The sequence below is a fragment of the Theropithecus gelada genome, chromosome 3 (assembly GCF_003255815.1).
Source record: "Theropithecus gelada isolate Dixy chromosome 3, Tgel_1.0, whole genome shotgun sequence".
NCBI lineage: Eukaryota > Metazoa > Chordata > Mammalia > Primates > Cercopithecidae > Theropithecus > Theropithecus gelada.
Window position 1 is genome coordinate 79,426,342 of NC_037670.1, and position 20,928 is coordinate 79,447,269.

Consider the following 20,928-nt stretch of genomic DNA (forward strand, 5'->3'; position numbering starts at 1 on the left):
TAGAGCATCAAATTTCTTCACATGTAAATTTCAGAGTAACAATACCAAAATCCTGAATGATGTGAATGATTACATCAGAAAACCCGTGTAAATTGTCAAGCAGAGTAAATTGCCTAGTCTTTCTTTCCCTAAATGTACAAGAGCTGTAAAACTAATCATCCAGCACCATTTGGTGTTTCATTATATAAACAGAAATTCTATACCTGGAAAAATCAAGCACAGAAAAGAACAGTAGCAAAACATAATAGATGTCTAGTCAATAAAACCTAAAAGGAAAGCTATAGGAACTGAGATTAATTGGCTCAAAGGAGCAACATTGCCAGGAAAGTCAATAGTCTAGACTGGAAGATGCTTCACTTCGCAGTCTTGTGTTTTCTCCACTCTCCACAGCTTTGCCCCAGTCACTCTATTCTTATCTCTCACCCTACTCCACCCAACCCTTCAGGAATTGTGAAAAGTGTAAGATTTTACTCTAATTGCAAGTTAACAAGTTTATCTGCCATGGTTTCACTGATGCTTGCAAAAGATTCAAGACTGCTAGGTCAGGGGAAAAAGATTTTACTCCTTAAAGCAACCACGGTACCCAGAACGTCAGCATTTGTGCTAGTTCCCTGAGCCCAAATTCCCACAGGTAATGTGAAAAGGGCCAAAATGGTGACATCTGCACATGCGGAGGGGTTGTGTGACAGGAGAAGAACCCTGAGCTTAGGGAACCCCAATCTTTTATAATGGTCAGTAATCATGCTTAAACTTTGTCCTGGAAGGATCAATTGTCTTTGTTGTACTAGATAGTAAACAACCTACCTTCTGCTCTACAGGGAGATACTACCTCTATTGTCCAAGGGTATTCTCTATAAAATATCCTTCTTGAAAATACAGTACAGAACAAAGGCAATCAGTGTTTCTGCTCGCAAGATGCGCAGAAACAGAAGACACCCAGCAGAATTGTCTCCCAATACCAACTAGGCACTCATGGAATGTTCTCCAATCCTCCCTCCCTGACCACTCCTCTCAAGGTGTTCTGTACTTAAATTAAGGAAATAGTAAACATTGTTTTTAAAAAACTCCATTATATTTTTTTTAAAGCAGAACTTCTCAGATCCTTTAACACCCCAATGTGGCTTAGTGAATCCCCAGCAGAAGGATACAGAATGCAGTGCTTCAAAACCCATTTTTTACAGAACATCTATTAATATCTCCCAGAAGAATATTCCTTGGATCACAGTTTGGGAAATCTGGGGAGAGTTTATAGCATATGCCCAACACCATCATTCTCTCTTGCACAAGGTTAGCTAATACTTTCCCATTTATTTCCTAGAATCCCAAATCCACAGGGAAGTGTTTACATAAAGAAATGCTCTTTAAAAGTATTAAGTTATTGAGGGCAAAAAATTACAGAGTCCCTCTGTACAACAGAACCCTTTAAAATAATTGAGATAATGTAGGTAAAGTGCTTAGCAATAGCTGGCACTCAGTAAGTGCTCAAAAAATAGCAGCTATTATAAATATTTGCCATTTTTATCATGGTGCATTTACAGAACCCTCTTTGTTGTAACACACTGAATTCCTATTATAAGTAAGTTGGTGTGGCTGTAGTAACATCGGGTCATGACTAGTGATTTTTCCTTCTCTAATTCTACTCCCATACATTTTCCTACATGCAATGTTTCCATTCTCTTCATGCCAATATTTTACTCCACAAACTGGACCTTATAAACTTCTTGGTTTATTTTAGTCTAAATTTGATAAATGTTACCTAAAGTCAGCCTCCCTTTTTGTTTTATTTTAATGTAAAAAATTAGATCCACATTTCTTTAGAAGTAATTCTAAGTTTCTGTTTGTGCTTACTTTAGTTTGTTCTCTCTTAACATGATTGCCACTGTAAGGTCAAGCTGGATCTCATAAGTGAGCAGCAAAAGACACTGGCTTAGGTATCTGAAGCTCAACACTAAAATAAAATACAGCAAGGCCCACTTGGTATTTCAAAAGTAAGACAATATCAACTCTGCTTAACTAGGTCCCAAAAGAAGTCTCTTAATTCCCCACTTCTTCCAACTCCTCTCATAACAGTGCCTTTAGTTTCTGAGCCTTTTAAGGAGGAAAGATCAGACAGACAAGCTGCTGTCCATTTCTGCACAGCATGCATTACCTGACTAGACTGTCTCTCAAAAATGTGCCTGTTTATGAGAACACATGGACACAGGGAGGGAACAACACACACTGGGGCCTCTTGGGAGGGTTGTGGGGGAGGGAGAGCATTAGGAAATACAGCTAATGCATGCTGGGCTTAATACGTAGGGGATGGGTTGATAAGTGCAGCAAACCACCATGGCACACGTCTACCTATGTAACAAACCTGCACATCCTGCATATGTACCCCAGGACTTAAAATTAAAATAAAAAAAATTTAAAGTATGCCTGTTTGTATTATCATCATACTTTAAAATAAGTAATGATAAAAATTAATAATAATAATTGAGCTCCACTGGATAAAGTGGGGTCTAAGTAGAAAGACTAACAATGGGATCTACAACCAGTCTGTAAGTTTAGACATAGGGTTGGGAAGGGAGGAGAACTTCTCCATTTACGTAGAAGGGTAGATAACAAAATGGCACAGGAATCAAAATAACCCAATACTCTTCTATGTGTTTACTACAGATTAGAATGTCCTTAGATAAGTGGTTTTCCTCCTCACTGCTCAGTTTCTTGTCTGTAAAATAGAATGTGATCACTTCCCCTTTATTTCATACTTTAGGGGAAGAAGAGGTCAATAAACATTTTAAAAGTATTAATTTATATCCAACAAACCATAAACTTTTTAAATTTTTTTACCATAACATGATGGTGAATATCTACTTGCACATCTGTTACTCTGAGTGATCAAATCTCTTAAGTTATAAAAGGAACTTCAATTACTCTGATATTCTAGATCTTTCTTAAATAGCAGCTAACCAAGAAAGTACATTTCCATTTCCATTAAAAAAATTCTTACAATTATATGGCCATCAGTATAAAGAAACCCCCAAATAAGAAATTTCATTACACTACGGTCTGCATATTAAAATTTCCTACAAAATTCTGTTAAACCCTCTGCTTAAAGTCTTATTACATGTGCTACTTGTGGATATTTTTAAATACCTGTTTCTGGTAACAGGAACTTTTTTAAAAGTTCATTTTGAGATATTCTCTTACTAGTGTAGTTCTCACACATTACAAGAGAGAAGGCTGCCAGGCATTTTCCTGGACCCTGCCTCAGAATCACCAGGGAACCTTTAAAAAAAAAAAAAATCCCTTCTCCCTTGAAATTCAGTGAGTCTAAGGGTGGAGCTCAGGAATCTGTATTTTTTAATGCTCCCCTCCAGACTAAACCCAAAGCAAATGTCAGAACTACTAAAGTGTCAAGTGTACACATTTCAAGCAGCATCTAGCTGGCAGCAGAAAACTGTTCTTTGGAAAAGGAAGAGTTCTCCCTTTTTATAAGAATAGAAAGTAATCTCTCTATTCTTTGGAAATGATAAGCCAAGTTTTCCTATATTCTTCCATAATCACCTTGCTGGAACCACTTGTTCTTCAAGCATGAAATCAAAAAGAATTTTTAAAAATATACAATACACATGGTGTATGTGCGTGTGTTTCCAGCTACAAGGTGATGAGAAAAGCAAAGTTCATCATTAGTTAATGTCAAGTTTGAGACAGACTGTATATAGTTGGTGGCCAGAGCAAAAAATGCCACTGAGTAGTTGAAAAATCAAAAAGTGTCCTTTAAACCAATCAAGACATTAATTCAAAGATTAGTAAAATTTACTGAACTTTCTTTTCATTTTATTTGCTTTAGTTCAAAAAGGAATCAAAGCAGTCCTTTCACTTTCCCACCTGGGAAAAAGCTTTACTATTCAGACTCATAATTTTAACCAAATCATGGCTACCCCCTGGTGGTTGCTTACCCCAATTACAAGGTTTTTAGAGAGGTTTAAATTAACATACTGAAAGAAGACTTCAAGTTTTATCTTTGAAGTAGGAACAGAAACTAAATTTGGTCTCGAAATGTCCTGGTATGCTCATTCTTGTAAAGTAATGATCTCAGGCCTTTAATTTATTTCCTGGGGCACCTATAATTTCTGAAGTTTACTGACTTTGAATTGTGTTGCTGAAACAATGCAAGATTTTTAAATACTTTTTTGTTTGCTTTCTACATTTACATATTCTCCACACATCATATGAAAGGCCCTCTTAATCCTAGACCATGCTACCAGAAGCACAGTGTGCACACCTCAAAAACCTTTGTTTTTTTCATCCCCTTATAGCTAGAAACACACACACACACACACACACACACACACACCCCAAGTATACATTTTCATTTTAAAATTCTATCTTTTTGATTTTGTGCTTGAAGAACCAGTGGTTACAGCAAGGCGATACATGCCTCCCCTGTTGTATTCCCACAGGCTCAAGGATGCTCCTGACCCCAGCAGCAGAGGCAGATGTTCTCTGCTATGGAATCGGGCTCACACTTGTGCTTTTGTGGTCAATCTTATCACATAGCCAGGCCTGTTAATGTCTCAGCCCCTCAGCAGGTAGCTTCTGTAATAACTTTAACATGGCTACCGCTTCCAATTTGGCCGATTTTCTACCTCCTAAATCAGCAAAGTGTTCCAATCCCTGGCACTCATGATCACTGTCCTGGCCTGTTTGGGAAGTGGCATTCACTTCTGATAGAAGGGTCATTGACCTAGTCACCCCAAGTTCTCTTCCAGTCAGTATTCCTTCAGGGACATTCATGTGCCAGACATAATTCAAACAGATGTGCTCATATATAAACTGAGGCCAGGCATGGATGGCTCATGCCTGTAATCCCAGCACTTTAGGAGGAAAAGGCAAGAGGATTGCTTGAGGCCAAGAGTTTGAGACTAGCCTGGGAAACACAGCAAGACCCTGTCTCTATTTTTTAACAATAAAAACAAAAAATAAGCTGAACATTCGCATTTATTAATTATACTTTTCTTTTAAAATCTGATAGCTCTGTTTCTCTGGTAATTAGCTGTTTTCTCATTGTTGAAAGCCAAATATAATCTTTTGTGCTTCTGTTCTTAAATTATCACATTATAAACATAAGACATTATTATTATAAAGTAGGAATTTAAAGCAGGGACAATCAAAAGTAACTGAATTGTGGTAGCTAGAAAGCAGGAAAAGTTGGGCAACTATTTTCCTACTTAGCCAATATTCTTAAAAACACCAACACATTTAAAGTATCATCACTGTGTAATCACAAACCAGTAAAAAAATCACCCTCTCTCTAAAAATGGGCTAGAAGTTAGAAAGAGAAGCTTCTCAAAGTAAATCACTAACAGTAAGAAAAATCAGCTAATTCTATGATGGTAAATATTTATTCTTTGTGGTACACATCAAATATACAGTGGTCTGCATCAGAATAATATTTATTCACAAAGTAAAATGAATTACTTACATGTCACTGTGAAGCAATATGCCACACATTTTTTTAAAAGACAGAAGCATACCATACAAACATAACTGAAACTAGCAACTAGAGTTAACTATATTTATGAAAAGCTATAGCAGCTATAACCATACATAAAATTTAAATTTACAAGAAAAAGCACTTTCCAAACAGTATGTACCTTATGACCCAATTTTAAAATATTTCTATTTCTTATTTATATTTATGCATAACCCAACACATTCATAAATCTGGAAGGCTATATACTAAATTTAAACTGCGATTTCTTTCTGGGTGGTGGGATTAGGGTAATGTTTATTTTTATTCCCTTCCCTTATCTGTATTTTCTGACAAATAATTCTGATATTTAGTACTTGTGTACTTTTTAAAAAGTTATATTGAAAAGAAAAGTAAGTAAAAATACACCATGCTAATTTTCAAGTGTTATCTGGAGGTACCACCATGTCCTTTCTTTAAGAAAGATCAGTGTTACTTAGTAAATTACAGAATGCTTTTCTTGTTTGAGGCCTTCTCAGAGGATGGGGAGCAGGGGTGCACATAGAACACTGTTCCAAGATCCCTATTATTTATTTCCGTCATTTTTAAAATCTTAAATCCCTGTATATCTCAATATTCCAGACTGACTAAGAAAAGACAAGAGTATGTTTTGCAATAACTAGCTTTTGCTGCACTCTGCTGGAACATTCCCTAATGTTCTGTACAAAATGATCAATAAAGTATGCCTAGGTCTTTGCTACGTCTGGTTAAAATGTTCTCATGGAGGTTTATACATTTCTATGAATAATTAAGAATATTTTCAACTAACAAAATGGATATAGTTTACAAACATACACACCAAGTATCATCATGCTCACATATTAATAAATGGCTATATATGCAATAGTTGATTATGATGTATGAGAGGGAGTATTTTAAAATGGTATATGTTTTACACTCCTGAGGGTGAATTTGTAAAACAAATTCAAAGTTCTATCTTCAATCATGTAAAAGTCGCTGTAAATTCCTCGGACGTACCTACTTGGACTCATTGTAGAATCATTTGTTTACAGTAAAAAATTAAATTTAAAATCCTCACCAAATTAAAGCAGGCAGTCCTACAGTTTAAATAGCCAAATGACTTAAACCTGCTTTATCTAATGATCAATCCTTCCATTTTTACTCCTTTACAGCCTCCTCCAAAACACACCTGCAGTCAACATTCAGCATGAAGTTCTTTCACTGAAAAGCAATTTGTGTTGGCCCAAGATTCCACAAAACAGTGTCTAGAGAGGCCTCAATAATACAGATGCAATGGAAAAGAATAGTGGCCGGCCTGTTTCAACAATCTTCCAAGGGCAGTGAAGAAAAACTTTCACCTTAGCAATGTCTTGGGAGTTGCAAACACAGAGCTTGGCAAGAACCCCAGCATACACAAAATACTTCTCAATTTTTACTAATACCTGCTAAAATTATGTTTTGGCCTCTCTGCCTGGAAAGAAAAGTCTGGAATGACCCCTTCTTTTGACTTTATAATCTGCATAAATCTCTCAAAGAGGGTTCACAGGAAAAGTTTCCATGGAACATTTCTTTTCCAAAAAAAAAAAAAAAAAAGCAGCAGGCTCCTCAGCATCATCTCTGTCTCTGTGGACTTCTCGGCTGTGCTATCAAACAAGAGTGGGGAAATGCAGGAGTCCCAAGGCCACAGAACAAAAGCGCCTGCCGAATGCTTCAGTATGGATTCCTGTCCAAACCTCGTAACAGTATCATCATAAACCAGGTGCATACTAGTGTCCCCTTGTCTGGTATTGGTCAGGCAGCAAACCCAGACCTCATTGCCGAAATAGCCAGGGTCTTGTCTGACATAAGTGACTTGCTACAATACACAACAGTGTGTTGTACAGAAGACACTGACCTAGCAAAGGGAAGGGAGCCAGCACTGATAAGGCATTTGGAAGGGTCAGAACCTAAACTCAGTCTTCAAATCCATTCTCTCATGAAATCACACAATGGAATATCGTCCCCATTTTACAGAAGATAAAATCGAGGTTCGGAGCACTTCAGTAATCTGCCAGAGGTTACAAAGGTAGTCATGGTTGAAAACCAGATTTGTCTGACCCCAAAATCTCTTTCAAAATCAACAAATTGTCTCAGAAACCCTGGTCCTTGTCCCATCTCAGTTATTAATAGTACAGAACTTTGGGCAGGTCATTGAATATTTGAGACTTCTTTTTATTCTCCTGTGAAATGAGGTAACTGAACCTAATTTCCAAAACTTCTTCAAATTAAAAACTCCATTATTCTCAGGATCTGTTCATATCTTTCTTCCACCACCTGCCCCCTCACCACCGATTTTTTTTTTCTTTCTTTCTTTCTTTTTTTTTTCTGATGTGACATGAAGATGTAAACTCTCTATGCTAAAAAAATTCAAGGTAATCTTAAGGGCTTCATATGACAGACAGTCTCTACCGCTGAGAATAAAGTTTGCAATTATCAGTCATCTCTCTGAACCTGATGATTTTTAATGAAGTATATTGATTAACAAAAACAGGCCAAACAAAGCACCAAATGCTCTTAAGATACTTAGCTTAGTTTCAAGAAACTTCATTTCCTACTTATTATTTATTCACTGTAAGTCTGAAAAATACAAAAAAAAGGTTATTTAATATATTTGGAATCAAGAAATATGAGGCATTTTTGCCACACTACCCTTAGGATCTGGCTCCACGACATTTTATTATTATAAGACAATCTCTAAGCATATTTATATAAGGTGACAATGAATGTAATTAGAAAACTATTACATTTAAAAAGCAAATGTTTTAATACTTTAAAATGGAAACAAGCTTCCCATTTCCATCAACAGTTTAATCAATCATTTGGCCTTAACCAAGGAATGGTTATTTCAAAAAGAAAGAAAGCAATATTTTAAAAATCTATTTTCATCAAAAAGGTACATTTTGTTTCATTACTGATATACAATTTTAACTAAAACTTCAAGTCCATATATTGCTTAAGTGACAGATATTTTCATTAACTAGCAAATAGTTAGCCCATTGTCACAATCCTGAAATAATGTGTGTGATGAAGAATAATTAAGGTAGCAAGGGCAAAAGGTTACTCAAGACTTTACTACAGTTTGAGCTTAAATTATAGGTTTTAAACAAGATGTAAGGACCAATTCACATTAAAAAAAAAAAGAGCAATTTTAATGGAATGCAGAACAAATTAACTTTTTAACATTTAATACTACCCAATTGCATAATGGGATTTTGCTAAGTGCTACAGGGAGCAGAAAATAAAGTAACACTGAAAGGTATGCTTGTTAACTACTTCAAGCTAAAGGTATTATTGATCTACTAAATGCTGTAGTAAATGGACATATTGTGACATGAAAGACTCTGGGTTCTGCCATCTGATTGGCATGTTTTGTGTGTTGCTTTTTTTATATATATAAAAGAAAATGGATCAAAAAACTTTTAAGGAGTTTTGTTAGCATATTCCCAGAATGTCTTCTCAACACTTTGCTAGACTGGGAAAGGCTTCTTCTGCAGGGTTACCTTCTTCCCTATTAAGTCAACCAGAAAGGTGGCTATAAGATGCTTTCAAACCCAGCCCTCTCCATGGGGGTGAAGGCACCACAGCATTCCTGTCTCCAACGACCTAGGGAGCCTGCAATTCAATCTGAGCCTCTAGCTTGTAAAGCAATAACCACAGGGCATGGGGCAGCCTTTGTTTTCATCCAATTAATTGAGCGAAAATGGTTTCCACTGTGAAAAGACCCTTCATGACCTAGCCCCAAAGGTTGGCAAAAAAGAAAGAGAACACAAGTCTGAGCTTAGAATTCCACTGCAAGAAGTCACCCTGTCAAACACTGGCCACACACTCAGTCTCCCAAAGGAGAGGGCTTTTGCATGGTCAGTTTTTGTTCCTAGTCATCAGGGGTTACAATACATCATCAATCTTCCGCTGACCAGAAGCCTTACCACAGAAATGGCATACTGTATGTCCAGAACACACTGCAAATCTCAAAGGCAGTATCACAACCACAACCAGCAACAAATGAACACATGGATCTGTCCAGTAACACACATTTGTAATCAAAAACCAAATTACACAGCCAGAGAAACCAATACAATGCTGCTTGAGAGCACTGAGAGCTCATTTTAAATTTCCTCCCAAGATGCCAAGGGCTGCAGTAATTCATTCTCTAAACTTAGAGACACCTACCCTATGCCAGGCATGCTGTATGCAAGGCACTGTGCTTGGCAGAGTGAATAAGATGGATATGGTCCCTGTCCTCAAAGAACCTAGGACCTACTGGTTGCACACTGCACCAGAATATAGTCTCAATCACCCAGGCTTAACCCTTGGTAAAAGAGAAAAGTGCCCAAACTCAAAAAGTGAATGTAGCAAGTCAGTAGAAACCTTTATTGTTTCTATCTCTCTTCATTACCTGATCATTTTCTGTTCTTTAATCTTTTGGTGAAGTTCCCAGTGAACTTGGCTGAATGAAAGACTGGCCATTTGAAAGAGAAAATGGTACTAAGACTTCTGTTAACCAAAAGTTGACATGAAAACTCACTCTAATTAGCTAGAAAATCTCCTTTCGTATAGTTAGGCATATACTAAAACACTCTTAATTCCCATGATCTTAACAGACTCCACTAAACAGTTACGGCAACCTTTGTCTTAGAGCCTGGATAAACCTAAGAATCCTTCTCAACTCAGCATTTTTGGTAGTCACTACAAATTGTTCAAAATCATCATAGGAGATGAAAATTATTTGCTAATGTAACCTTAAATAGAATTGAATCACAGAGTTTTTATACCCAGTAGGTTGGGCTACATGACCTAAGTTCAGTTGCAATGCCCCAAATCTAGGAATCTGAAATTCTAAAAAGAGGAAGTATCCAACTTAAATGAATTATAACATTCCAAAAGTATGTTTATTAGTAGAGTATTCAAGCCCACAGAAGGAATTTCCCCAGTAAGACAATGCTATAAACTGTGTTTATTTCACAAACCCATCCACAAAGACTCTTTTAGCCCATAACGTACTAAAATAGAACTGAATCAGAACATATTTCAAATAAAAAACTAGAAAAATAGATTGATGAAGGGTTAAGATAATATTCACAATAAAAGTTTAAAACAATTTTGTAGAGCAAAATCTAACAACTATTGTTAAAATGTAGTGTGTATTATAGCTATTGGGGTGCATATCTCATGTTCCTAACTAGACTGGAAATTACTTGAGGAGAGAAATCATTTCAGTTACATTTTGTATATTTCTCTGAGTGTCTCATCCGTGGTTCCTAATAAATATCTATTGAGCACGTGTAGATAAATGAAAGATTTTTATAGAAAGAAACCTAGGATCATCAAGGAGCAAATGTCCCCTATGCTTTTCTATCCACGTAAAAGAAAAGGGAACAATGGAGCTTCAGAGTCATTTTTTGCTCACTAAAAGGAGACAACTGGCTGCCTCCTCCACTGCCTCCATGTGACTTTGAATGGCCATTTACACCTGTGAGATGCTCATAAGCTATGGATTTGGAATAACGTGGAAAACCCCACAGATTATAGACTCCATAATATTGGGGACCATGGCTGTCATATGCACTGTTGAGGCTTCAACGGCCAGGCATGGTGGCCATCACCGTGCATCACAACTTAGTGGTCTGGCACATAACAGACACTCACATAACATTTGTTGCATCAATGAATGAGTAAATTAGTATCTACAGTCTCCATGCAGTAGAGCCCCCTTGGGATCAGTACTGGTCATTATAGTGTCCTGAACCCTAAGATATACAAAACTTCTCAGCCTGCCATTCATTTTTCTAATCTTTATAAATGTGGATAAAAGAACAATTTCTCTTTCTTTTTACAGTTTTACAAAAACTACAAAAAGCAACACCAAGTTGATGATAAAGGATAGCAGAACCTCAGGCTGTGTCAGGAGACAATACCAGTGGTGAAGGCTGTCAAGCAGAAGGCAAGACCCACGTGAAGGAGGCAGCCTGTGCTCACCATGAGGAAATGCAGGTCCCATATGGCCAGAGCTACTGATTTTTCAAGAGAAATTTTTTAAAGTCTTCTAGATTTTAATTTTGGCAAATAATACATGTTTTGATAGAAATACTATGTGAAGCCAGCCATGATGGCTCACACCTATACTCCCAGAACTTTGAAAGGCTAAGGTAGGCAGATTGCTCGAGCCCAGGAATTCAAGACCAGCCTGGGCAACACAACAAAACCCCATCTCTACAAAAACTACAAAAATCAACCAGATGTAGTGGGATGCACCTGTAGTCCCATCAACTCAGGAGGCTGAGGTGGCACGATCCTGAGCCCAGTGAGGTCGAGGCTGCAGTGAGCCAAGATTGCATCACTGGGTGGCAGAATGAGACCCTATCTCAAAAAAATTTTTTTCTTAATTAAAAGAATGTTTTAAAAACCACTAGGTGAGCCAATTATAATGTCTGATTAAGAAGATGAAGCTGGCTTATTCCTATGCTGTTCCTAAAGGCAAAAGAGGGAGAGAGCACTACGCTTCCTTGGGAGTGTTTAAATAAAACTAAGAAGACTGTAGATCAGGAATACAGCAAGCAGGAGGTTGAACTTAGCAGCCTCAAAGCCCCTTTTAAACTGGAAAGTCCGCTTCTTGACATCTGTCAACACTGGGAATTATTAAAAAACATATTTGCCAGTTTTACAGATGAAATGGTGTCTTACTGTTTTACTGTGAATTTATAATGTGGTTAGCCCTTGGTCCCTATCTTTGTTGATACCTGAGATGAGCTACTTCCTCTTTCAGGCCCTAATGTTGGTTATAGAGACTGAAGTGCAGAGCTGTCAATCCAAGACCCAGTTTTTAAGTATTTTCATCTAGTTTGTCTCCAGGTCTCTTGGAGGCATCTTCTCTTATATATGCTTTCCGAATTCAAGGAATATGGGGAAAACTATAGTTCTCAGTTGGTATTTCTATTAGCCTTCTCCCTAACTTGGGGTCTTACCCACAGTACTTTATACTGGAACATTTTACAAGACACACTGACACACTTTTACTTCAGATTGTGACTCTAAGTTTATCTCCCTTCTTCAATTTGCCATAGACTTTGCATCCTTTCCTCCCACCCCAAGAAGCCCACCATGAAAGTCACTGGTTTTGAAAAATGGGACTTAAGGAACCCCAGGAATTCATTAGAGCCTCTACAACCATCAAGATAAAGGGTAGCAAGGTATTTTGATCCAAATAACTCAGGTTTTTATTGTTGTTGTTTTAGATATTAGGCTTCAACTTGAAGTTGTGATTTCAATTTTTTAAAAATGTGAAAACCACTACCCTAGTTATTATAATTTTTCCAAATAGTTGACGGTAAACTGATATCACCTCTCTGAAGTGAAACATTTGTATTAGGAACATTTACAAATATATACAGAACTTGGTCCAACATTTCCACATCTAAATATTTATTCTAAGAAAATGGTCATGAATGTTTCAGGTTTCACCTCCAAAAGTGTTCACTGCAGCATTGTTCATAGTAATAAAGCGGTCAAAACAATCAAATTATTCAATACTAGGAAACTGATTAAATTGATTTTTACATGGCTACACTATTCAGCATTGATAAGATATTATATTTATAATGACATGAAAACTCTTGAGATGAAATTAAGAGGAATAGATAGGATTCCAACAAATTGTTATATGATGATCCCAACTTTTTAAATAATGCACACATGTATACACACAAAGAGACAGGAGAATGTTCACAAGGAACTATGGGTATTGTTTCCATTTTCATTTTTGTGTTTATTTTTATCTGAATTTTATAAGTTTTCTACAATGATAATATTTAATGTAACTATTTTAAAAAGCTTTGTTTAAAAGTACATAAGGTGAAAGTATTTCTGATTATTCTGAAAGGGGCCTTGGTAAAATTTTTCTTTGTAGGTAGAATTTAAACTCATTTAACTATATATAATCTAATCAAAAGTCAATCATTGTTTAGCCCCCTTTTGATCATTTACCCTTTTCTCTCTTTTTTCTTTTAGAAAAAATGAAGATATGTGTAGGCCTGAAGTATCAGGGAAATTGCTACTAACTGATCTAAATCCCAAAATAGATTTAGATCTTGTACTGGCTGCCTCCTTCTCAGTCTCCTCAGGGAAGCTGGGTTCTTCTTTGGTTTTGTTTTTGTTTTGAGAGGGAGTTTTGCTCTTGTTGCCCAGGCTGGAGTGCAATGGCACATTATCAGCTCACCGCAACCTCCACCTCCCAGGTTCAAGAGATTCTCCTGCCTCAGTCTCCCGGGTAGCTAGGATTACAGGCATGCACCATCACGCCCAGCTAATTTTTTTGTATTTTTAGTAGAAATAGGGTTTCTCCATGTTGGTCAGGCTGGTCTCAAACTCCTGACCTCAGGTGATCTGCCTGCCTCGGCCTCCCAAACTGCTGGGATCACAGGTGTGAGCCACTGTGCCCGGCCTGGTTTGGCTTTAATTCACTGTAAACAAGCAGCCAATAGCCAGTCCCTGTCTTTAGCCCCTCATATCCACATTCTGGTTTTTTTACATGCAACTGTTGGCTCTCTCCAGCTGTGCTGTCTCCAGCTGTGCTGGGTGGTCTTGTAAGACAAGACCATGAAGGAAGGCACATTCTGTTGACAAACCCTATAAGATGCTCTGAAAACAGTGATACTGATGTACTTACTAATGAAGACAGGGTCAGGGAATACTTAAAGAATCACCTGCACATTTTCTATGCCGCATCAACTCATAAAATTAGTAATAATCTGGTAATTTACATTAAGGCCTTAAAATACTCCTATTCTTTGACTTCGTAATTACCATAGTAGAAACCTATCTTAAGAAAATAATCTTTATTTAAAAAGAATAGTCAAAAGAAAAAATTAAACTCAGCCTGTCTTAATAAAGGGATGGCTAATTAAATTATGGTTCATGGTCCCAGTGGATTCTCCACCTAGATAAAACTCATAGTTAAAACAGCTGACAGTAGGAGTGAGCCTGCAAGGATTTTTAGATACCAAGAGTTGTAGGAATGCCTGCTTCTCCACACCTTTACTATTGAGACTGTATTTTATCTGAGTCAGTACTTGATTAGAAGCTATCAGAACTGCCATTTAACTCATTACCCAGTGTTAACTATGAGGAGTCCAGAAAAATTAACTCATAGTAAAAAAATGACTCTTTTTCTAGGTCCTGAGTGTCCAATTGTACCATAACATTCCCTAATAAACTATATCAAACATTGTAGTCAACAGCTTTCAAAATTTTATGAAAAATAATTTTTTATTTTAAGAATAAAAGCCTAACTCAAGGAAGAATGGTATCAAGCTAGAAACCAAAATTTGAAAAGATGAAGTACTTTATAATGTCACTTCTAGTCCTATGATTCAGGCTCATGAGAAACATGCTTTAGAAAGAACTGTATATCTAATTGGGATATAGCAAGTAATTTACCTCAAATGATATAAAGCGTAAACTTTCAAATGTTTGCAACTTAACACCAGAAAGATGATGAGACCTATTCTTGTTCCAAGATGACAATTGCTTTTTAAGCATAAAGGGTTCTTAAAAATTCCATACTGACAAAACTGGGAGTCCCAAAACAACTTGATAGCTAAAACACAGTCAAAGCAAAGGAGTACTGTCCACAGCACCTGCAATGACTGCTGAACTCCAGGAGCAGGAATGATAAGCATAGGCATGCAAGTTCTAAAGTGCATATCTCATTAGCAAAATAATTTCCTGGTCTCAGGGAAATTACTGGCAGAAACAGAAGGCATACTTTCAGAAACTCCCTGAAGAAATGCCAATTGCCCTTGGGACAGGACCAGAGAGCTCAACAAATATGTACTGAGCACCTAGAATGCACCACACCAGGCTCTGTGTTAAGCACTGTGGCACAGGAGTGAACAATGTTAGGTCTGGCAGTTAGTCCTACTCTGGAGACGAACTAAAAACAGACTGAAAATCCAATTCAACTAAACTGTACAGTATTTACCTGCTAAATAGTTTGAGGTCTTGGAAGAAAAAATGACATAGAAGCATGGCTATGAATTTTTTTCTAATAAGATGGGTTCTATTACAAAAATACATTAGAATAATCTATTGTTAAGCTATATAGTTCCTATTAATCATTAGTAATTTCAACCAAAATGATTTTCATATAATACATTTTAGTTAAAAAAATGTATGATGCATCTGCTCATATTTCACTTAAGCACCATTTTATTTTTTCAACTATTTAAATAATCATCCTCAATGGTAAATGACTACAAAAAGAAGTAACATTTGTCCATGCTTATAATTATTATCTGTATAAAACATCGTGCTCCTTGAGGCTATACACCATATTATAAACATCTTTATATACCTCCTCCAATCATAAAGACCCCACACAGAGTAGCTGCTCAATAAATATTTGACAGCACAATCCTTTACATTGAATCTCTTAATCCCTAAATTTTAATGATCAAATAATATTCATTCTAAGAGGCTTTTTCCCTACTATCCCCAAATATTCTTACATACTACATTGAACATTTTAGACTGAATAACACTTTTAAGACTCAAAACTACCATAAAATGTATTTCCTAGGATGAATCTATAGAAATTTAATTAAGTACATATATATGTTTTTTATAAAAAGCAATAAAAATACACAATTTTTTTTGTTGTTTCTTGAAATCTGATCAAAATCTAAGTTTAAATTTATGTGTATAGGAAAAAGAAATAAATGTGGTTTACCTCAAGAAGACAGTTTTGCAAAGTTTTTAAAATAGCTCCACAAAACACAAAGATTGCATCTGTATTTAGTGTGCTAAACAATAGGTTTGTGGACAAGCAAGAGTGTTGAAACCTTGTCAAGAAATATTTTAAATATTAAAAAACTATGTCAACCCTTGTTCTACTCATGACTGAACTTGATACAATCAAGAAAAATTAGTTTCGGATGTGGGATACTTCAGGGATTTGAAGTAGTTTGCTAAATAGGAAGCTAAATCCAATTACTTTTATGAAGATTTGGCATCTTCAACTGAAAACCAATATTCCAATTAACATTAGACAAATATCCAAGCTTATCCACATGTTCCAGGCATCCTTTCTGGCTAAAAGAAGGCTGCATTTCTGCATATAATTATTCCCGTATGCATATATAGGGTCTGCACTATATTGGAGGTATACAAAGAAAAAAAAAACCCAATCTTTTAAGTTCTTCTGTAGTCTGTGGCCAAGATTATATATACATATATTATATATATGTATTTATATATATTTTATATATTTATATATATATATAAAATAAGTAGAGGGATACATGAAATAAGAGGTCAGAAAGCAGAAAAATAAAAGTACAGTGAATCTTACGAGACGTGTGAAACGGAGAAAAAGATAGGTTGCATCTAGAAGAGAAACACAAAGAAAAGTTGTAAGAGGCAGGTCTATGTTGGGATAAACCTCAACATGTTTTTAGGCTGTAAGAAAGCAAAAGAGTAAGGCAAAGATAAAAAATATAACAGCCAGAAAAACTGGCTCTTATATAAATCAGTATTCCAGAATTTAGTGGAAGGTCAAAGGCATAAAGGGAAGGGTTGATCTTAAAGAGAAATAAAGTACCTGATCCTTTGAGACAAGAAGGACAGCAGGAAAGTTGGGAATAGATGCAGACAAGTTTCTAGAAGGCTTGGTGAGACAACGAAGGAGACATAGCTGAGGGTCTCAATCTTTCTAACAAAATAGAATATAAGGTTGTCTCCTGGGAGTGAGAGAGAGGGGGCTGAGTCACTACTCAGCCTGCTGACTGCCTGGGAGAAATGGGAGAGGTGACTGACCAAGGTGAAACTAAGATTTTAGGCAAATGAGTCTGGAGGTATGAATTTCAAGTGGCAGCAGGAAAAGAGACAGTGTTCTGATGAGGCTAAGCTTCCTAAAGGAAAGTGAGATATAGAGCAAGGGACTCATGGGTGCAGAGAAGAAAACATTTGAGATGATCAGTACTGGATTCCATGCCCTAAAGAGAACAGAGAACATGAAAATAAATTGAAGAATAAGCCACCTCTTTTTTTTTTAATTTATTTATTATTATTATTATTATACTTTAAGTTCTAGGGTACATGTGCATAACGTGCAGGTTTGTTACATATGTATACTTGTGCCATGTTGGTGTGCTGCACCCATCAACTCGTCAGCACCCATCAACTCGTCATTTACATCAGGTATAACTCCCAATGCAATCCCTCCCCCCTACCCCCTCCCCATGATAGGCCCCGGTGTGTGATGTCCCCCTTCCCGAGTCCAAGTGATCTCATTGTTCAGTTCCCACCTATGAGTGAGAACATTCGGTGTTTGGTTTTCTGTTCTTAAAGGGCTAATATCCAGAACCTACAAAGAACTCAAACAAATTTACAAGAAAAAAACAAACAACCAGATCAAAAAGTGGGCAAAGGATATGAACAGACATTTCTCAAAAGAAGACATTCATACAGCCAACAGACACATGAGAAAATGCTCATCATCACTGGCCATCAGAGAAATGCAAATCAAAACCACAATGAGATACCATCTCACACCAGTTACAATGGCGATCATTAAAAAGTCAGGAAACAACAGGTGCTGGAGAGGATGTGGACAAATAGGAACACTTTTACACTATTGGTGGGATTGTAAACTAGTTCAAGCATTATGCAAAACAGTATGGCGATTCCTCAAGGATCTAGAACTAGATGTACCATATGACCCAGCCATCCCATTACTGGGTATATACCCAAAGGATTATAAATCATGCTGCTATAAAGACACATGCATACTTATGTTTATTGCGGCACTATTCACAATAGCAAAGACTTGGAATCAACCCAAATGTCCATCAGTGACAGACTGGATTAAGAAAATGTGGCACATATACACCATGGAATACTATGCAGCCATAAAAAAGGATGAGTTTGTGTCCTTTGTAGGGACATGGATGCAGCTGGAAGACATCTCTTTTTTAACATACATCTTTCTCTGAGGTCTATTTGTCATGGATTATTTCAATTATGTTACTGTTCTGTGCATCAGTGGGCATGCAAATAAATGGCCCCAGTTGTCCAAGCTCACCAGGAGAAAAGACAGAAGTACCCAAGAAACCGTAACATAAGACAGAATGATATAAGTAAATTTCACAACAGAGGTTTAATCATAGTGCCCCTAAGGTTTAAAGGCAGAAGAAATCACAGATAACTGGAAAACGCATGGTGAAATAGGAAAAGCTTGAAAGACAAGAGGTTATCTATGGGAAGCTTCCATAAAGGAAGATGAGGGAAAGAAAAGGGAAATACATGTAGTAAAAATAACATAAGCAAAGGCATTGTGGGAGAAATGTATATGGTAAATTTGATCAAAAAATAATAGTCTAATAAACATATTTTAAAAAGCTCAACATCATTAGGAAAATGCAAAATAAAACTACAATGAGCTACCACTACACACCTACTAGAATGACTATAATTTTAAAAAAATAAACAGGACACCAAGAAGTGATGTGAGGATGTGGAGAAACAGAATCCTCATACACTGCTGGTAGGAATATAAAATAGGGCAACCTGGAGGCATCACGTTACCCAAGTTCAAACTATACTACAAGGCTACAGTAACCAAAACAGCATGGTACTGGTACAAAAACAGACACACAGACCAATAGAAGAGAACACAGAACCCAGAAATAGAGCTGCACACATACAACCATCAATCTTTGACAAAGTCAACAAAAATAAGCATGGGGAAGAGACTCCCTATTCAATAAATGGTGCTGGCATAGCTGGCTATCATATGCAGAAGAATGATACTAGATCCCTACCTATTATGATATACTAAAATTAACTCAAGGTGATTCAAAGACTTAAAATGTAAGACCTCAAGCTATAAAAATCCTGGAAGAAAACATAGGAAATACACTTCTCAATATCAGCTGTGGCAATGAATTTATGACTAAGTCCTCAAACAAAACTGCAACAAAAACAAAAATGGGCAAGTGGGACCCAATTAAACTAAAGAGCACCTGCATGACAATAGAAATGATCATCAGAATAAACATACAACCTACAGAATGAGATATAAGGAATTTAAACTAATCAACAAGCAAAAAACAAACTCATTAAAAAATGGGTAATGGACATCAACAGACACTTCTCAAAAGAAGACTTACAATTAGCCAACAAACATATGAATAAATGTTCATCATCACTAATCATCAGAGAAATGCAAATGAAAACCACAATGAGATACCATCTCAAACTGGTCAGAATGGTTTTTGTTAAAAAGCCAAAAAATAACAGATACTCGTGAGGCTGCAGAGAAAAGGGAACACTTCTACTGTTGGTGGAAATGTAAATTAATTCATCCACTGTGGAGAGCAGTATGGGGATCTCTCAGAGAACTGAGAGTTGAACTATCATTCAACCCAACAATCCCGTTACAGAGTACAGACCCAAAGACAAATTCTACCAAAAAGACACATGCACCCGTATGTTCATCACCACATTATTCACAATAGGAAAGACACGGAATCAACCCAGTACCCATCAACAGTGAATTACATAAAGAAAATGTGGTACTGGGGACTATTAGAGTGGGGAAAGAGGGAGGTGTAGGTTGAAAAACTACCTATTGGATACCATGCTCGCTACCTGGGTGACAGGATCCATACCCCAAACCTCAGCATCCCTCAATGTACCCATGTGACAGATCTGCACGTCTACTCCCTGAATCTAAAATAGAAGTTGAAATTATTTTTTAAAAAATTTTTAAAGAAAATGTGGTATATAAACACCATGGAATACTGTGCAGTCATAAACAAAGAATGAAATCGTATCTTTGCAGCAACATGGATGTAGCTGGAAGCCATTATACTTAAACAGAAAACCAAATATCGCATGTTCTCACTTATAAGTGGGAACTAAAACATTGGATACATATAGACATAAAGTTACGAACAACAGATATTGGAGCGATATAAGAGTGGGGAGGAAGGAAGACAGATAAGAGTTGAAAAACTACCTCTCGGGTACTATGCTCACTACCTGGGTGACAGGTTCATTTATACTCCAAACCTCAGCATCATGAAATATAGCTTTGTAACAAGCCTGCACAGGTACCGCCTGATTCTAAGATAAAAATTGAGGAAATAAAATAAAAGGGAGCAACCACTGAGGAAAACTGATAGATGAACCTCAAAAACATGATATTAGGTAAAAGATGCTAAAGACTATATATTGTATGATTCCATTTATATGAAATATCCAGAAAAGACCAACCTATGAAGACAGAAAGTAGATTGGTAGTTTCTTGTAGTTGGAATGGGAGTGAGGATTAGGTGTAACAGGGCAGGCACAAGCGGGCTTTTGGGGGAATGGTAATGTTTAAAATTGGATTGTGGTAATGGTTGCACAACTCT

General features: G+C 36.7%; 1 protein-coding gene across 18 annotated transcripts in view; it reads right to left on the reverse strand.

Moving 5' to 3' along the window:
• The window catches only part of BBS9 (Bardet-Biedl syndrome 9), a 783,674-nt gene that overhangs the window by 473,366 nt on the left and 289,380 nt on the right, over nucleotides 1-20,928 (reverse strand). The window lies entirely within an intron of this gene.